Here is an 18,800-nt window from a genome sequence, read left to right as displayed (position 1 = left end):
TGGGTTGAATGTATAAGAGTGTATTTGAGTCAGTATACTTGAGTATTTTAAAATACTTTCCAGGTGTATTTCCAGGTACATTGAAGTGCTTCACTAATTGTATTTTCAAGTGGACGATGTCTGAATACTTGCTTCGAATGTTTGTGAAAGTGGTTGGTATTTTAGGAATAGTATTTGAACCCAGGACTGATTGTGTACAAAGAGAGCTCAGCATTATTATCATGAAATTAATTATATGGGAGGCTGTGCGCTGTTGCTGTGTGTAAGGGATAATCAACGAGGGGCTATACATTCTATGGAAAATAATGAATGACGTGGAAGGTGTGTTCCATGACGCGCTAGCAGTGTTGGCGACTTTGACGCTATATTTAGCGAGTATTCAGACCACTCTAGCGACACATTTTCAAAAAAGCGACTAGCGACAAATCTAGCAAACTTTTCTGGTGTTATTGGAGATGCTTGATGTGAAAGCACATATCGTTCTCACTCTTCTCAATGAGCAGCGGGTGCGGGTGCTGCCGTGGGCCATACCCCAGTACCAAAACACTCACAGGCGGCCCAGTCCTCTCACTGCAGTCAGAGCAGGATATGTTCACCCCTCCCTGTCCAGACTGCAAATGATTCGCGCATGCGGGAAGCCACCGCTGGCTGATCCCGCCCTGGCTTACTTTCAGGGTGGGATGTAAATGTAAAAAAAATAAACAAAAAAATTAAAAAACGAAGTAACTCCGCCCGAGTGTCTCTTTTGGGTCAATTTTGCCGGTCCCAAGCCTGGATAAAGGAGGAGGGTTGGAATTGTGACATAAAAAAAAACAGAATCGACAGAAGAAAGTTAATTTGTAGTTCTAAACATATTTGGGGTGTTTTTTACTCACTTTTTGTCTCTCCCACGACATTATTCCTCTCTCCTACAGAGTCCATCACAATTATATGCCAAAGGCCAATTATGCAAATTTGGCGATGCCGTCATTTAGCTGTGTTTAGGACATTATGACTTTTATACCATTTACACATTTGCCGGTAGAAATGTGTTCAACATCCACTGAAGTAAGTAGCAAGTTTATTAGATAGCTACAGTAGTTGACGTGGTAACCAAACAAACAGACTTGCTAGTTTAGCTAACCAAACCATCAGTCCTAGCTTGCTATTATGAAAATTGAATTCAACAATACCAATACCAAAAGCAACTCAAACAAAACTTAACTATAGCCATTGAATTCTACCGTGCAAATACACAGCGCGTTATAGGGAAATAATGCATGCTCTAAAATGCCCTTCAAGCCGACCAGAAAGGAATATTCAACAATGCCATGGTATATGTCTCAGCTGCCTCCAGTGTTTATGCTGCAGTAGTTTATGTGTCGGGGGGCTGGGGTCAGTTTGTTATATCTGGAGTACTTCTCCTGTCCAATTCGGTGTCCTGTGTGAATCTAAGTGTGCGTTCTCTAATTCTCTCCTTCTCTCCCTCGGAGGACCTGAGCCCTAGGACCATGCCCCAGGACTACCTGATATGATGACTCCTTGCTGTCCCCAGTCCACCTGGCCGTGCTGCTGCTCCAGTTTCAACTGTTCTACCTTATTATTATTCGACCATGCTGGTCATTTATGAACATTTGAACATCTTGGCCATGTTCTGTTATAATCTCCACCCGGCACAGCCGGAAGAGGACTGGCCACCCCACATATGCTCTCTCTAATTCTCTTTCTTTCTCTCACTCTCTCGGTGAACCTGAGCCCTAGGACCATGCCCCAGAACTACCTGACATGACTCCTTGCTGTCCCCAGTCCACCTGGCCGTGCTGCTGCTCCAGTTTCAACTGTTCTGCCTTATTATTATTCGACCATGCTGGTCATTTATGAACATTTGAACATCTTGGCCATGTTCTGTTATAATCTCTACCCGGCACAGCCAGAAGAGGACTGGCCACCCCACATAGCCTAGTTCCTCTCTAGGTTTCTTCCTAGGTTTTGGCCTTTCTAGGGAGTTTTTCCTAACCACCATGCTTCTACACCTGCATTGCTTGCTGTTTGGGGTTTTAGGCTGGGTTTCTGTACAGCACTTTGAGATATCAGCTGATGTACGAAGGGCTATATAAATAAATTTGATTTGATATGTAGATCTCTCAGTCATCCGTAACACCAGAAAACCTCTGTGTAAAAAGATTGCTCACCAACATCTAAGCTCATTATGGGGGACTGGCTCTGTTTTTGGCACCTGCAAATCAAACAGACCACATCTTTTCCTTTTTCCTGCTATGTTCCTATTAAAAGAGGCATAATGCGTTTGTAGAGGCTGTACGACTATGCCAAAATGTCTAAGGGGCCGGGGCAGGGTTTCTACTAAACTAACACATGGAATTGTTTTAAGATGGGCACACCAAGGATCCTTTAACTATTTCATTTAGAATTTTAGGACCCCAGTAAGAATCACAAAAATATAGATACAAATATTTGATGAAAAATTGAATTTGGCCTTACTACCGTTAGTCCATAGAAATGCATTGAATAACATTCAAATGTGGCGAAACAGTAAAAAAAAGTATGTTTTGAAGTGTCTATCTGAGAGATATGAAAAATATCTAACCCTTTTTTTGGCACTAAAGTACTTCCATATATACTTCTGGTTCTGTGTGCGTCTGTGTAACCTACAGATGTTTCAGTCATAACATCCATCGGGCCGGCTTAGCCTTGTCCAGATGGTTCCGAGGCCCTTGCCAAGTAGTCATGTCTCTGGCTCCTGTTTCTCTAAATAAGTATGTTCATTCTCAATAGGAAGTTGGACAGAGGATTCAGAGAGAGGAGGAACTATTTGCTTGTGCAGTGAGCCAGTTCACCGTGTCAAAGCTACTAGCCAAAATGCTAACTTCCAGATACATTTGGTATTTGTGTGTTAGTGCTAACCTGTGGCCAGACACAGTACCTTACCCTTCTGCTTACCCACAGTAGAGCACATTATTCCAGCCTAGAATCTAGCCAGACACTATGTAAATGCTAGCCTAAAACCAAATGTTTTATCATGCAATGGTCGCCAACCCTGGTCCTGGAAAGCTACAGTATGTGCTGGCTCTTGTACCAATCAAGCAAAAACAATTAGTTGAAGTCTGTTTGTTAGTGCTCGACTTGAACAAGAGCCTGCACCCCCTGTAGCTCTCCAGAACTACGAAAGATGCCAGACATCTACGTTTTTATACTAGCGCTAGCCAGTCATTACACAAAGATGCTAATTCTAACAAGAGGCGCTAGAATCGCAAGACAACCCAACCCACACCTCCAGCTAGTCATGCAATCCCAACAGAAACCCTCTGAACTCCAAAGGAGAACTCTGAGGTACAATGTGTTAGCGACTCTCTGCACAGCAGGTTAGAGACACTTAATGTGGCTTATCAGAACTGGGCGCTAACTACCATTTTGAGTTGGTGCTTGGTGGCTATTGAATTCTCAACTTGGAGGTGGAGAAACTGTACAGCACAGGGCTCTGAAAGTGTTCTATGAATGGTGTTCGGGAGCCGGTGTAATCTCACTGGGTGGAGGACAGAAAGACAGACAGTGGGAGAGAAAATTTGTGAAGAGGGAGAGATGAAGGGGGTGAATGAAAAGTGGGGAAAGAAATGGAGGGCTCTCACAGCACTAAAGCATGTATCTTAGGGATTTCTATATAACCAAAATGGGGTTTGTTTGTGTGTTCCTCCGCTTCAGTAATAGTATTTCCAGATATCTACCATATGTACCAGGCTCAGGTAGGACACAGTTGTTCCTTACCTGAGTCAATAAACAAAAACAGCTGTAAAAATAGCTGACACAAACAATGTTTGTTGCATTGGGCATGTCTGCCAGGAAAATGATCAACAAAATGTTAGGTGGAGAAAGCCCAAATATCAAATGCCATTACTTGGTTGGTCCTGTATCCTCAGCCTGAATGATACGGGACAAGTTTTCACTCTATAGCCTGCAAAAATCTGTAAACTAAATACATTCTTTAACTGTTCGTGCCAGGTACGACACAGAAAACCGCCCCTGGGGAATATTGAAAGCCCATAACCAATGCAGAAGATCTCACAGCATGCACTGACTGGGTCCCAAATGCTAGTCTGCTAGTTAGTACTCCACTGTCAACGTAATACTTGTTAAAATCAAATCGAATTGTATTGGTCAAATGCAAATGGTTAGCAGATGTTATTGCGAGTGTATTGAAATGCTTATGCATCTAGATCCGACAGTGCCGCAGTATCTAACAGGTAATATCTAACAACTCACAATCTGGTAAAGGAAGGGGATAAGAATATATAGGTATAAAATATACGGATGAGCAATGACAGAGTGGCTAAGATGCAATAGATAGTAAAGAATAGATAGTGAAGGATACAGTATACATTATATGGGTCAAAGACAAGAAGTGTACATTTGGTGTCCGAAGCCATTAATTTAACATAAAAAGATAAATACGTATAAATATATTGTTAAATCACTCAACTCTTACTCTTCTTTTGACCCAGAAAAATGTGTATTGCAAACTATTAAATTAAGGGAGTTATTGAGCTCTAAAGCGTCAAAATGTCCTTCAGTGTAACTGTCCGGGTTGAAATTCTAATGACAAAATTGATAAAAACATTTTTATAAAATCTAAATATTCATCCTAAAAATATAAATGAACACCCATGGCATAATTGTGTAAGTGCTTGCAACAATATATAGAATAATGGGTGACATACTGTATCTAAAAATTATTTTAAAACTTAAATAACTTGTATCTGGACATTTATGCTTCATCAATGTCATTCAGTATAACATAGGTGGAAAGCCATTTTAAAGCATATCACATGAGACAGTGTGTGACATCACAAAGAAGACCCTCTATCAATGTGATGAGGTAAGTACAGTTGAAGTTGGAAGTTTACAAACACCTTAGCCAAATACATTTAAACTCAATTTTTCACAATTTGTGAAAATTCCCCGTCTTAGGTCAGATAGGATCACCACTTTATTTTAAGAATGTGACATGTCAGAATAATAGTAGAGACAATGACTTATTTCAGCTTTTATTTCTTTCATCACATTCCCAGTGGGTCAGAAGTTTAACCACACTCAATTAGTATTTGGTGGCATTGCCTTTAAATTGTTTCACTTGGGTCAAACATTTCAGGTAGCCTTCCACAAGCTGGGAAGTTGGGTGAATTTTCACCCATTCTTCCTGACAGAGCTGGTATAACTGAGTCAGATTTGTAGGTCTTGCTCGCACACGCCTTTTCAGTTCTGCCCACAAATTTTCTATAGGATTGAGGTCAGGGCTTTGTGATGGCCACTCCGATACCTTTACTTTGTTGTCCTTAAGCCATTTTGCCACAACTTTGAAAGTATGCTTGGGGTCATTGTCCATTTGGAAGACCCATTGCGACCCACTATCCTACCGATCCTCGACTTTGGCGATGTCATTTACAAAATAGCCTACAACATTCTACTCAGCAAACTGGATGCAGTCTATCACAGTGCCATCCGTTTTGTCACCAAAGCCCCAAACACCCACCACTGCGACCTGTATGCTCTTGTCAGCTGGCCCTCGCTACATATTAGTCGCCAGACCAACTGGCTCCAGGTCATCTATAAGTCTTTGCTAGGTAGAGCTCCGCCTTATCTCAACTCACTGGTCACCATAACAACACCCAGCCGTAGCATGCGCTCCAGCAGGTATATCTCACTGGTCAACCCCACAGCCAACACCTCGTTTGGCCGCCTTTCCTTCCAGTTATCTGCTGCCAATGACTGGAATGAATTTCAATTATTGCTGAAGTTGGAGACATATCTCCCTCACTAACTTTAAGCATCAGCTATATGAGCAGCTTACCGATCTGTAAATAGCCCATCCAACTACCTACCTCATCCCCATATTGTTTTTATTTACTTTTTTGTTATTTTGCACACCAGGATTTATACTTGCACATCTCTCACTCCAGTGTTCATTTGCTAAATTGTAATTACTTCGCTACTATTGCCCTATCTATTACCTTAACTACCTACTCCATTTGCACACACTGTATATAGATTTTTCTATTGTGATATTGATTGTACATTTGTTTATTACATGTGTAAATCCGTGTTGTTTTTTGTTGAACTGCTTTGCTTTATCTTGGACAGGTCGCAGTAGTAAATGAGAACTTGTTCTCATCTGGCCGACCTGGTTAAATAAAGGTGAAATAAAAACGTAAAATAAAAAAGTATTGAGATGTTGCTTCAATAAATCCACATAAATTCCCTCCTCATGAAACCATCTATTTAGTGAAGTGCACCAGTCCCTCCTGAAGCAAAGCACCCCCCACAACATGATGCTGCCACCCCCGTGCTTCACGGTTGGGATGGTGTTCTTCAGCTTGCAAGCCTCCCCCTTTTTCCTCCAAACATAACGATGGTTATTATGGCCAAACAGTTCTATCTTTGTTTCATCAGACCAGAGGACATTTTTCCAAAAAGATCTTTGTCCCCATGCGGTTTTGGAGCAGTGGCTTCTTCCTTGCTGAGCGGCCTTTCAGGTTATGTCGATAGGACTCATTTTACTGTGGATATAGATACTTCTGAACCGGTTTCCTCCAGCATCTTCAAGAGGTCCTTTGCTGTTGTTCTGGGATTAATTTGCCGTTTTCGCACCAAAGTGAGTTCATCTCTAGGAGACAGAACGCGTCTCCTTCCTGAGCGGTATGACGGCTGCGCGGTCCCATAGTGTTTATACTTGCATACTATTGTACCAAAGATGAACGTGGTACCTTCAGGCATTTGGAAATTGCTCCCAAGGATGACCAAGACTTGTGGAGGTCTACAATGTTTTTCTGAGGTCTTGGCTGATTTTTTGATTTTCCCATGATGTCAAGCAAAGGCACTGAGTTTGAAGGTAGGCCTTGACATACAGTGCCTTGCGAAAGTATTCGCCCCCCTTGAACTTTGCGACCTTTTGCCACATTTCAGGCTTCAAACATAAAGATATAAAACTGTATTTTTTTGTGAAGAATCAACAACAAATGGGACACAATCATGAAGTGGAACGACATTTATTGGATATTTCAAACCTTTTTAACAAATCAAAAACTGGAAAATTGGGCGTGCAAAATTATTCAGCCCCTTTACTTTCAGTGCAGCAAACTCTCTCCAGAAGTTCAGTGAGGATCTCTGAATGATCCAATGTTGACCTAAATGACTAATGATGATAAATACAATCCACCTGTGTGTAATCAAGTCTCCGTATAAATGCACCTGCACTGTGATAGTCTCAGAGGTCCGTTAAAAGCGCAGAGAGCATCATGAAGAACAAGGAACACACCAGGCAGGTCCGAGATACTGTTGTGAAGAGGTTTAAAGCCAGATTTGGATACAAAAAGATTTCCCAAGCTTTAAACATCCCAAGGAGCACTGTGCAAGAGATAATATTGAAATGGAAGGAGTATCAGACCACTGCAAATCTACCAAGACCTGGCCGTCCCTCTAAACTTTCAGCTCATACAAGGAGAGGACTGATCAGAGATGCAGCCAAGAGGCCCATGATCACTCTGGATTAACTGCAGAGATCTACAGCTGAGGTGGGAGACTCTGTCCATAGGACAACAATCAGTCGTATATTGCACAAATCTGGCCTTTATGGAAGAGTGGCAAGAAGAAAGCCATTTCCTAAAGATATCCATAAAAAGTGTCGTTTAAAGTTTGCCACAAGCCACCTGGGAGACACACCAAACATGTGGAAGAAGGTGCTCTGGTCAGATGAAACCAAAATTGAACTTTTTGGCAACAATGCAAAACGTTATGTTTGGCGTAAAAGCAACACAGCTCATCACCATGAACACACCATCCCCACTGTCAAACATGGTGGTGGCAGCATCATGGTTTGGGACTGCTTTTCGTTGTTGATTTTTCACAAAAAAATACAGTTTTATGTCTTTATGATTGAAGCCTGAAATGTGGCAAAAGGTCGCAAAGTTCAAGGTGGCCGAATACTTTCGGAAGGCACTGTACATACACACACAGGTACACCTCCAATTGACTCAAATTTGTAAATTAGCCTATCAGAAGCTTCCAAAGCCATGGCATCATTTTCTGGAATTTTCCAAGCTGTTTAAAGGCACAGTCTACTTAGTGTGTGTAAACGTCTGACCCACTGGAATTGTGATACAGTGAATTATAAGTGAAATAATCTGTCTGAACAATGGTTGAAAAAAATACTTTCCAACATGCACAAAGTAGATGTCCTAACCGACTTGCCAAAACTATAGTTTGTTAAACATCTTTGGGATAGGGGCAGTATTTTGACATTTGGATGAAAAGCGTGCCCAAAGTAAACTGCCTGCTACTCAGGCCCAGAAGCTAGGATATGTATATATTGGTAGATTTGGATAGATAACACTAACGTTTCAAAAACTGTTAACATAATGTCTGTGAGTATAACAGAACTGAAATGGCAGGCGAAACCCCGAGGACAAACCCCCCCCCCCCCAAAAACAAATAATGCTACCACTGATTTCAATGGCTGGTACTGTTATATCAGGGCAAAATCTTGCCCAACAGCAGTTACTAGGGCTTACACTAGATGTCAACAGTCTTTAAAAAGATTTTCAGATTGTTTTTTGGAAAAATTAGCCAGAAATTGTAGTTTTTCTAGGTGGCTCCCATTTTGGCTATAGTGTTTCCAAGCGCGTGAATGACATAGAGTTTTGGTATTTTTCTCCGGTAAAGACAATAACGATTCTCAATCTTAAATTGTATTGTTCATTTGCATATTAGGGTACTTGAATTTGGCTATCTGCAATATGATTTTTTGACGCCGATACCGATACCGATTATAGGAGGGCCAAAAAAAGCTGATTTACATATTTTTAATAATGACACTTACAACAATACTGAATTAACAATAAACACTTATTTTAACTTCATATAATACATATATTTTATTTATTTAGTCTGAAATAAATAATGGACCATGTTCAATTTGGTTTAAATAATGCAAAACACAGTGCTGGAGAAGAAAGTAAAAGTGCAATATGTGCCGTGTAAAAAAGCTAACGTTTAAGTTGCTTGCTCAGAACATGAGAACATATGAAAGCTGGTGGTTCCTTTTAACATGAGTCTTCAATATTCCCAGTTTAGACGTTTTAGGTTGTAGTTATTATAGGAATTATAGGACTATTTCTCTATATACCATTTGTATTTCATATACCTTTGACTATTGGATGTTCTTATAGGCACTATTTTTATTTATCTTATTTTACTAGGCTAGTCAGTTAAGAACAAATTCTTATTTTCAATGACGGCCTAGGAACAGTGTGTTAACAGATGTTGTACTTTGTCAGCTCGGGGATTTGAACTTGCAACCTTTCAGTTACTAGTCCAATGCTCTAACCACTAGGCTACCCTGCCACCCCACTATAGTATTGCCAGCCTAATCTCGGGAGTTGATAGGCTTGAAGTCAAACAGCGCAATGCTTGAAGCACAGCGAAGAGCTGTTGGCAAATGCAGGAAAGTGCTGTTTGATTGAATGCTTACGAGCCTGCTGCTCACTACCACCGCTCAGTCAGACTGCTCTATCAAATATCAAATCATAACCTTAATTATAACATAATAAACACACAGCAATACAAGCCTTAGGTCATTAATATGGAAACGATCATTTCGAAAACAAAACGTTTATTCTTTCAGTGAAATACCAAACCGTTCTGTATTTTATCTATCGGGTGGCATCCCTAAGTCTAAATATTTCTGTTACATTGCACAACCTTCATGTTATGTCATAATTATGTACAATTCTGGGAAATTAATTACGGTCTTTGTTAGGAAGAAATGGTCTTCACACAGCTTGCGATGAGCCAGGCGGCCCAAACTGCTGCATTTACCCCGACTCTGCTTGCACAGAACACAAGAGAAGTGACACAATTTCCCTAGTTAAAAGAAATTCATGTTAGCCGGCAATATTATTTTAATATGCAGATTAAAAAAAATATATACTTGTACATTGATTTTAAGAAAGGCATTGATGTTTATGGTTAGGTACACATTGGTGCAACGACAGTGCTTTTTTCGCAAATGCACATGTTAAATCATCACCCGTTTGGCGAAATAGGCTGTGATTCGATGATAAATTAACATGCACCGCATTGATTATCAACACAGGACAAGCTAGATGAACTAGTAATATCATCAACCATGTGTTGTTAACTAGTGATTATGTTAAGATGAATTGTTTTTTATAAGTTTAATGCTAGCTAGCAATTTACCTTGGCTACTTATTGCATTCGCGTAACAGGTGGTCAGCCTGCCACAGTCTCCTCAGCCATGAAGATTGATTAATTAAGTTGCACTATTACACTGTATTTAATGTTTTATTTCAATGCAGTTAAGGTATAACTGATGGATTATATTAGTTAATATTACACACACACACAAAATGATGGATTAAAAATTAATGATTCATTATATTAGTTAATAGCTACAATCAACCATCTGAGTCCTTGACTCCAGAACTCGAGCAATCCCTTGAGCCACATTCTCAAACACTGGAGAAATCACTTGCTTCCTCCATTCCAGAAAAAGTGAAAACGTTATCAAAGCGTTGCAAGCGGCTGCAAAAGGAAAAATGAGAACTAAAGAAGAAAATTCTCCAACTGGAAATGCAACTAAAACAATCACAACAAAAAAGCGACAAATTATGAAAGGGCGTGCAAAGGTCAAATAAATGCATTTATCCTCAGCCTCCAGTATTTATGCTGCAGTAGTTTGTGTCGGGGGGCTGGGTCAGTTTGTTATATCTGGAGTACTTCTCCTGTCCAATTCGGTGTCCTGTGTGAATCTAAGTGTGCGTTCTCTAATTCTCTCCTTCTCTCTCTCGGAGGACCTGAGCCCTAGGACCATGCCCCAGGACTACCTGACATGATGACTCCTTGCTGTCCCCAGTCCACCTGGCCGTGCTGCTGCTCCAGTTTCAACTGTTCTGCCTTATTATTATTCGACCATGCTGGTCATTTATGAACATATGAACATCTTGGCCATGTTCTGTTATAATCTCCACCCGGCACAGCCAGAAGATGACTGGCCACCCCACATAGCCTGGTTCCTCTCTAGGTTTGTTCCTAGGTTTTGGCCTTTCTAGGGAGTTTTGCCTAACCACCGTGCTTCTACACCTGCATTGCTTGCTGTTTGGGGTTTTAGGCTGGGTTTCTGTACAGCACTTTGAGATATCAGCTGATGTACGAAGGGCTATATAAATACATTTGATTTGATTTATTTATTGTGTCATTCAGGGAAACAAAATATTGTCATACAGTATAACACTAGTATTTTATATTAAAATGTAATAACTTTGTTTTGTTGACTCAGAGAGAAAAAACAAATCTCAAAGGATGAATTGAAAGATATTTTCATAGAAGATAGGAAGTTTTGTTTTAAAAAATTCAGTTGTACCCGTGACATCAAACATGTGGTATTCAAAATAAATAAATGTTATTTTTTCTAGGTAGTTATATTTCTGCCAGTCTGAGCATGGATATATAACCTTGTGATTATGAAAAATGTGCATTAAAAAAAAAAACACTGACATTTTACTAGGGTACTGTCACACCCTGACCATAGTTTATTTGTATGTTTCTATGTTTTAGTTGGTCAGGGTGTGATCTGAGTGGGCATTCTATGTTGGATGTCTTGTTTGTCTATTTCTATGTCTGGCCTGATATGGTTCTCAATCAGAGGCAGGTGTTAGTCATTGTCTCTGATTGGGAACCATATTTAGGTAGCCTGGGTTTCACTGTGTGTTTGTAGGTGATTGTTCCTGTCTCTGTGTTTTGCACCAGATAGGGCTGTTTTTGTTTTTTGTACGTTTGTTATTTTGTTAGTTTGATCGTGTATAGTTTCCTTATTAAATAAATATGAATCACAACTGCACTGCATTTTGGTCCGCTCCTCCTTCCCACAACGAAAGCCGTGACAGGTACATTCATATGAATCACAATAAAAATGATTTATTGGCTTTATTCTTGAAGTTTACTAATATAAGGGCATAGGTGACACTCAAATGAACATAAAAAAAGCATTTTAGGGAATTGTAACTGCTGTTTTATTTTTTTACTATTTTGAACTCCTTATCTTGCATTACTCATCACATATGTATATGTAAACATTCTCAAAGTAGCATTATTGAAGTGACTAGTGTTCCATTTATTAAAGTGGCTAATGATATTAAGTTTGTAGGTAGGCTATTTTGTTTTATTATTTAACCAGGAAAAGCCCATTGAGACCCAGAGTCTCTTTATCAAGGGAGACTTGGCAAAGAAGGCAGCAGCAATCAATACATTACATAATTAAAACATACAACAATACAACATGATTAAGCTTTTTTTTAAAGCATTTACACTCCTCTGTAACATAGTCTTCCATCAATATTTTCAATTAATTCAGTGGCACTAACATATATAGATGAAGCATGGATTGTAGATTATTCCATGCGTCTGGTGCACAAGAAGAGAAGGCAGTTTTGCCTAATACTGTGTATGTCCTGACTTTAAGTAGCAACCACCTAGCAGACGTTGGTATGGTGCTGCTGGTGGTGAAAGAGACCATACTACAGAGGTAAAGAGGGAGTTTACCCAAAAGCGTTTTGTAGATGACACATACAAATGTATCTTTCTGAGCATATAAAGTGGGGTCCAACCTACCATTTGGTACAATGTGCAAATGGTGGGTGAGTGACTTGGCATTTGTATTAAAGCGCAAGGATGCATGATAAACAGAGTCCAGTCTTTGTAAGACGAAGGAGGCTGCATGCATATACAACAAGTCACCATAATCAATTACAGAGAATAAAAGTGGCCTGAACAAGCTCCTTTCTAGCCATAAGCGGGAAGCAAGCATTATTACAAGAAATAAAAACCCAATTTAAGATTTGTTACAAAATTATCCACATGCACGTTAAAAGACAACTTGTCACTTTTTCAATGGATAAGCCACCAGATATGACAATGCTAACGTTCTCTGGCAGAGTTCCAGCTCTGGTAAAGGTCATGAATTTAGTTTTTTGTGTATTCAAGACCAGTTTGAGACCATAAAGGGAGGCCTGCAGTAACTGAAAAGCAGTCTGGATCTCTTCAACAGTCTGAACCAGAGAAGGAGCACATGAATATAAAACTATCATCTGCATATTGATGTAACTTTGCTGGTTGCATCCCATTTCCCAAATCATTAATAAATATTGAGAACACCACAGGAGCTAAAATGGAACCCTGGAGCACACCTCTATTAATCTCAAGAAAGCTAGACTTGTGATTGTCAGTATTTACACATTGTGTTCTGTCGGAAAGATAGTTCCTAAACCAATTTACTGCCCCTTCACTGAAACCAATGTTTCTGAGTCTACCTAGCAACAATTCATGGACAACTCAATTTGTTAGGTGCTCTGGGATTTGGTCTTGTATGCGCATTAATTGATTGAGTGAGATTCAGAGTCACACAGTTCTTTAAAAGAGTAACAATCTGATAGCCTTGAGATAAAAGCTGTTTTTCAATCTCTCGGTTAGTCATTCCTTAGCAGTCGGTGCAAATTTTCTGATTCACAAACATTCGTGGAGCCACTGTGTCTCCGACTTGAGCGCTAAAGTCAGGGGTCAAGGGGCAGTGACACAAAGCTGCCAGTCACTGAGGTTGTACTGACATCTCTATATCATATCCACCATTGCCCTCGATATCTTCCAAGTTCATTTATCATTACAGTGGTTCTCTTACCATGAAATAAGTGGGATGGCCTTCCAACCTAGTTTAAAGCCAGTTGCTTTGGAAGCCTTTGTGCCCTGCTGGAAAATTTTAAGTAAGGGGAAACACTGAGCTTCTACAGCCAAGTCTCATAGAATCTTTTAGTATCATGAGAAAAGGGATGCAGTTTGTTTCATTAACTAATTTACTCAGATGCTTCATTCCTTGCTCTTGGATTTAATACAGCTTTAATGGGAGCAGGGGGTTCCAAAAGCAAGATGGTATCACATTGTGTTGTTGTCAGAGATGTGGACTCGAGTCACAGCTCAAGATGCACATTTTGGGACTTGAGACTTGACTTGGCAAAAAAAAAAAACACTTCCCACTTGACTTCGACTTGAGCATCTATGACTTGCGACTTAACTAAAAATGAAATACAGAAATATCTCATTTATAGAAGTATTCATACCCCTGAGTCAATACTTTGTGGAAGCACATTTGGCAGCTGTGAGTCTTTCTGGGTTAGTCTCTAAGAGCTTTCCACACCTGGATTGTGCAACATTTTCACATTATTCATAAAGAAATTATTCAAGCTCTGTCAAACCATTTGCAGGTCTTGCCATAGTTTTTCAAGTAGATTTAAGTCAAAAGCATTCACTCACTGTCTTTCTTGGTAAGCAACTCTTGTGGAGATTTGGCCTTCTGTTTTAGGCTATTGTCCTGTTGAAAGGTGAATTAATCTCCCAGTGTCTAGTGTAAAGTAGGTTTTCCTCGAATTTTGCCTGTGCTAAGCTACATTCACTTTCATTTTTATTCTGAAAAACACTCCAGTTCTTAACAATTACAACATGATACAACCACGACTATGCTTGGAAATATGGAGAGTGGTGTCAGTAACGTGTTCTATTAGATTTCCCCCAAACATAAAACTTTGTATTCAGGATAAAAAGTTTATTGCTTTGCCACATTTGTTTGCAGTATTACTTTAGTGCCTTGCTGCAAACAGGATGTATGTTTAGGAATATTTTTGTCTTCCTTTTTACTCTGTCAATTATGTTAGTATTGTGGAGTAACTACAATGTTGTTGATCCATCCTCAATATTCTCCTATCACAGCCATTAAACACGAGAACTGTTTAAAGTCACCATTGGCCTCATTGTGAAATCCTCGAGCAGTTTCATTCCTCTCCCGCAACTGAGTTGACTGTATCTTTGTAGTGACTGTATTGGTGGTGTATTGATACACCATCCAACGTTTAATCAATAACCTCACAATGCTCAATGGGATATTCAATGTCTTTCTATTTTCTAATAGGTGCCCTTCTTTGCGAGGCATTGGAAAACCTCCCTGTTTTTTGTGGTTGAATCTGTATTTGAAATTCCCTGTTCAACTGAGGGACCTTATAGATAATTGTATGTGTGGGGTACAGAGATGAGTTAGTCATTCAAAAATCATGTAAAACACTGTTATTGCACAAATAGTAAGTCCATGCAAATTATTATGTGACTTGTGAAGCTCATTTTTACTCCTGAACTTATTTAGGCTTGCCATAACAAAGGGGTTGAATACTTATTGACTCAAGACATTTCAGCTTCATCATTTTTAATTAATTTGTAAACATTTAAAAAAAACATAATTCCACTTTGACATTATGGGGTATCTTATGTAGGCCAGTGACAAACAAAATCTAAATTCAGGCTGTAACACAACAACATGTTGAACTGTAAGTACAAGTACATGACCTGTTGCTGAAAATGCAATAGCGGGTAAAATACCGTTTTCAAAGCAACTACTGTTGCTCTAGTTACAGAGAGGTGGGTCATAGTTTTCTATGAGTATATCATTTATTTCTCACCTCTTAATATTGAATTTATGGATTATGATTTTGATGCGCCCACAGAGTGGCACGCCATTTGCAGTGAATAGGCTTACATCAAGTAGCCTAGCCTAGGCCTAGCACTGTACATTTTTTGTAGGACATTACATTTACTGATAGCCATGTAGGCTAATTGATTAATCTATCTAGCAACAAGATCATATTCAAATTTAGCTTAGTGTTTTCTCACTTCCTCAGGTGGTGAATAATATAGCCTAGACCAATATGCACAAAGATGTTGGCAAATACATCTCTTAAGAACCAAAAATAAATCCTATTTTGACAGGCTGCATATCAAAACATTAATCATGCATTCCATGGATATGTTAGACATGAGTCAGTCATGTGAAGTCCCATAAAGAGAGGTACGAATAAAATGATTGCTAGCTCGCTAAAGTGAGGTACTGTTCTTGAACTAATTAGCTTGACATGAAATTGAAAACAGCATTGAAATGGTCGTAAAACACTTAAACATTGACTTGAGGACTCGAAACCCAAATTTAGGGACTTGTGACATGACCTGAGCTGTGGAACTTGGAACTTTACTTGGTACTTGACTCGAAGGTTAAGACTTGGGACTTGCAAAATTGTGACTTGATCCCTTCCCACTCACATCGGTAACCATGAAGTGCTTTGAAAGGCTGGTCATGGCTCACATCAACACCATCATCCCGGAAACCCTAGACCCACTCCAATTCACATACTGCCCTACCAGATCCACAGATGACACAATCGCACTACACACTGCCCTTTCCCACCTGCACAAAAGGAACACCTATGTGAGAATTCTGTTCATTGACTACAGCTCAGCGTTCAACACCATAGTGCCCACAAAGCTCATCACTAAGCTAAGGACCCTGGGACTAAATACCTCCCTCTGCAACTGGATCCTGGACTTCCTGACAGGCCACCCCCAGCTGGTAAGTGTAGGCAACAATACATCTGCCACGCTGCTCCTCAACACTGGGGCCCCTCAGGGGTGCGTGCTTAGTCCCCTCCTGTGCTCCCTCTTCAACCACGACTGCGTGGCCAAGCACGACTACAACACAATAATTAAGTTTGATGTTGACAACAGTGGTAGGCCTGATCACCAACAACAATGAGAGAGCCTATAAGGAGGAGGTCAGGGACCTGGGAAGGTGGTGCGAGGACATCTCCCTCAATGTGAGTAAGACAAAGGAGATGATCGATCACTAAAGGAAAAGGAGGGCCAAACAGGCACCAATTAACATTGATGGGGCTGAAGTGGAGTGGGTCGAGAGTTTCAAGTTCCTTGGTGTCCACATCATCAACGAGCTATCATGATCCAAACACACCAACACAGTCGTGAAGAGGGTACGCCAACACCTTTTTCCCCTCAGGAAACTGAAAGGATTTGGCATGGGTCCCCAGATCCTCCAAAAGTTCTACAGCTTCACAATCGAGAGCATCCTGACCGGTAACATCACCACCTGGTTTGGCAACTGCTCGGCATCTGACCATAAGGCGCTTTAGAGGGTAGTGTGTACGGCCCAGTACATCACTGGGGCCAAGCTACCTGCCATCCAGGACCTATATACGAGGAGGTGTCAGAGGAAGGACCAAAAGTTACAGACTGTAAGTCATAGACTGTTCTCTCCACTACCACACGCAAGTGGTCCAAAAGGCTCCTTAACAGCTTCTACCCCTAAACCATAAGACTGCTGAACAATTAATCAAATGGCCACCTGGACTATTTACATTAACCTTCAGAATGGGAGAAAATGTCATGGTTTGTCTGTCTAACTTGCTAATAGCTTGTCAATAATGTAAACTGAAGCTTTCAGTGTACAAACACTAAATGTTGTTCACTGCTGTATGCGTCGTGTGTCTGCAGACTCTATTCGCCAAATGCACACCATAACACGTTATGTAGTTTAGTCACCCAACCAACATATTTTGTTCATTTAAAATCCGGCAGACGTCGACTTGGTTGTAAAAGAATTCCAACAGGAGAAACACTTTGGCCATGAAGTGCTTTAGCCATGTAACACTAACTAGAAGCTGACCAGAAGCTAGCCAGTTTACTGGCTAATGTTAGTATTCAGCTAATCACAGTTTGTGGTCATCAGCTAATGAGCGGAAATTCCAGAGCGCCAACTAATTGTACTCGTTAAAACTCAAACTTTCATTAAAATTCACATCCAGGGTACTCAAATCAAGCCACACTCGTTGTGAATATAGCTAACGTCAGATTTGTAAAATGCTTTTCGGCGAAAGCATGACAAGCTATTATCTAATAGCATTGCAGCTCCCTGACACACAGAAAGGGCACGTAAACAAACAAATTATCGTAGCCGGCGCTACCAATAAAACGCAGAAATAAAATATAAAACATTCATTACCTTTGACGAGATTCATTGTTGGCACTTCTATATGTCCCATAAACATCACAATTGGGTAATTTTTTCGATTAAATTGGTCCATATATACCCAAAATGTTCATTTATGAACACCGTGAAATCCATGGAAAAATGAACGTTTCCCAACGCGACGTAATTTTTTAAAATTCATAAAGTTGCCTATAAACTTTGACACAACACTTCAACCTACTTCTGTAATCCAAATTTAGGTATTAGTAAACGTTAATAAATGATCAAATTGATCATGGAGTGATCTGTATTCAATAGCTACAGTGCCTTGCGAAAGTATTCGGCCCCCTTGAGCTTTGCGACCTTTTGCCACATTTCAGGCTTCAAACATAAAGATATAAAATTGTATTTATTTTGTGAAGAATCAACAACAAGTGGGACACAATCATGAAGTGGAACGACATTTATTGGATATTTCAAACTTTTTTAACAAATCAAAAACTGAAAAATTGGGCGTGCAAAATTATTCAGCCCCCTTAAGTTAATTCTTTGTAGCGCCACCTTTTGCTGCGATTACAGCTGTAAGTCGCTTGGGGTATGTCTCTATCAGTTTTGCACATCGAGAGACTGAATTTTTTCCCATTCCTCCTTGCAAAACAGCTCGAGCTCAGTGAGGTTGGATGGAGAGCATTTGTGAACAGCAGTTTTCAGTTCTTTCCACAGATTCTCGATTGGATTCAGGTCTGGACTTTGACTTGGCCATTCTAACACCTGGATATGTTTATTTTTGAACCATTCCATTGTAGACTTTGCTTTATGTTTTGGATCATTGTCTTGTTGGAAGACAAATCTCCGTCCCAGTCTCAGGTCTTTTGCAGACTCCATCAGGTTT

At 40.0% G+C, this 18,800-nt stretch overlaps 1 protein-coding gene across 1 annotated transcript in view; it reads right to left on the bottom strand.

Moving 5' to 3' along the window:
- daam2 (dishevelled associated activator of morphogenesis 2) overlaps positions 1-18,800 on the bottom strand; it is a 223,168-nt gene that overhangs the window by 57,715 nt on the left and 146,653 nt on the right.

This window comes from Oncorhynchus masou, chromosome 2 (assembly GCF_036934945.1).
Source record: "Oncorhynchus masou masou isolate Uvic2021 chromosome 2, UVic_Omas_1.1, whole genome shotgun sequence".
Taxonomy (NCBI): Eukaryota; Metazoa; Chordata; class Actinopteri; order Salmoniformes; family Salmonidae; genus Oncorhynchus; species Oncorhynchus masou.
Note: the sequence above shows the minus strand (reverse complement) of the source record. Positions and strands in the feature narration are given on the sequence as shown.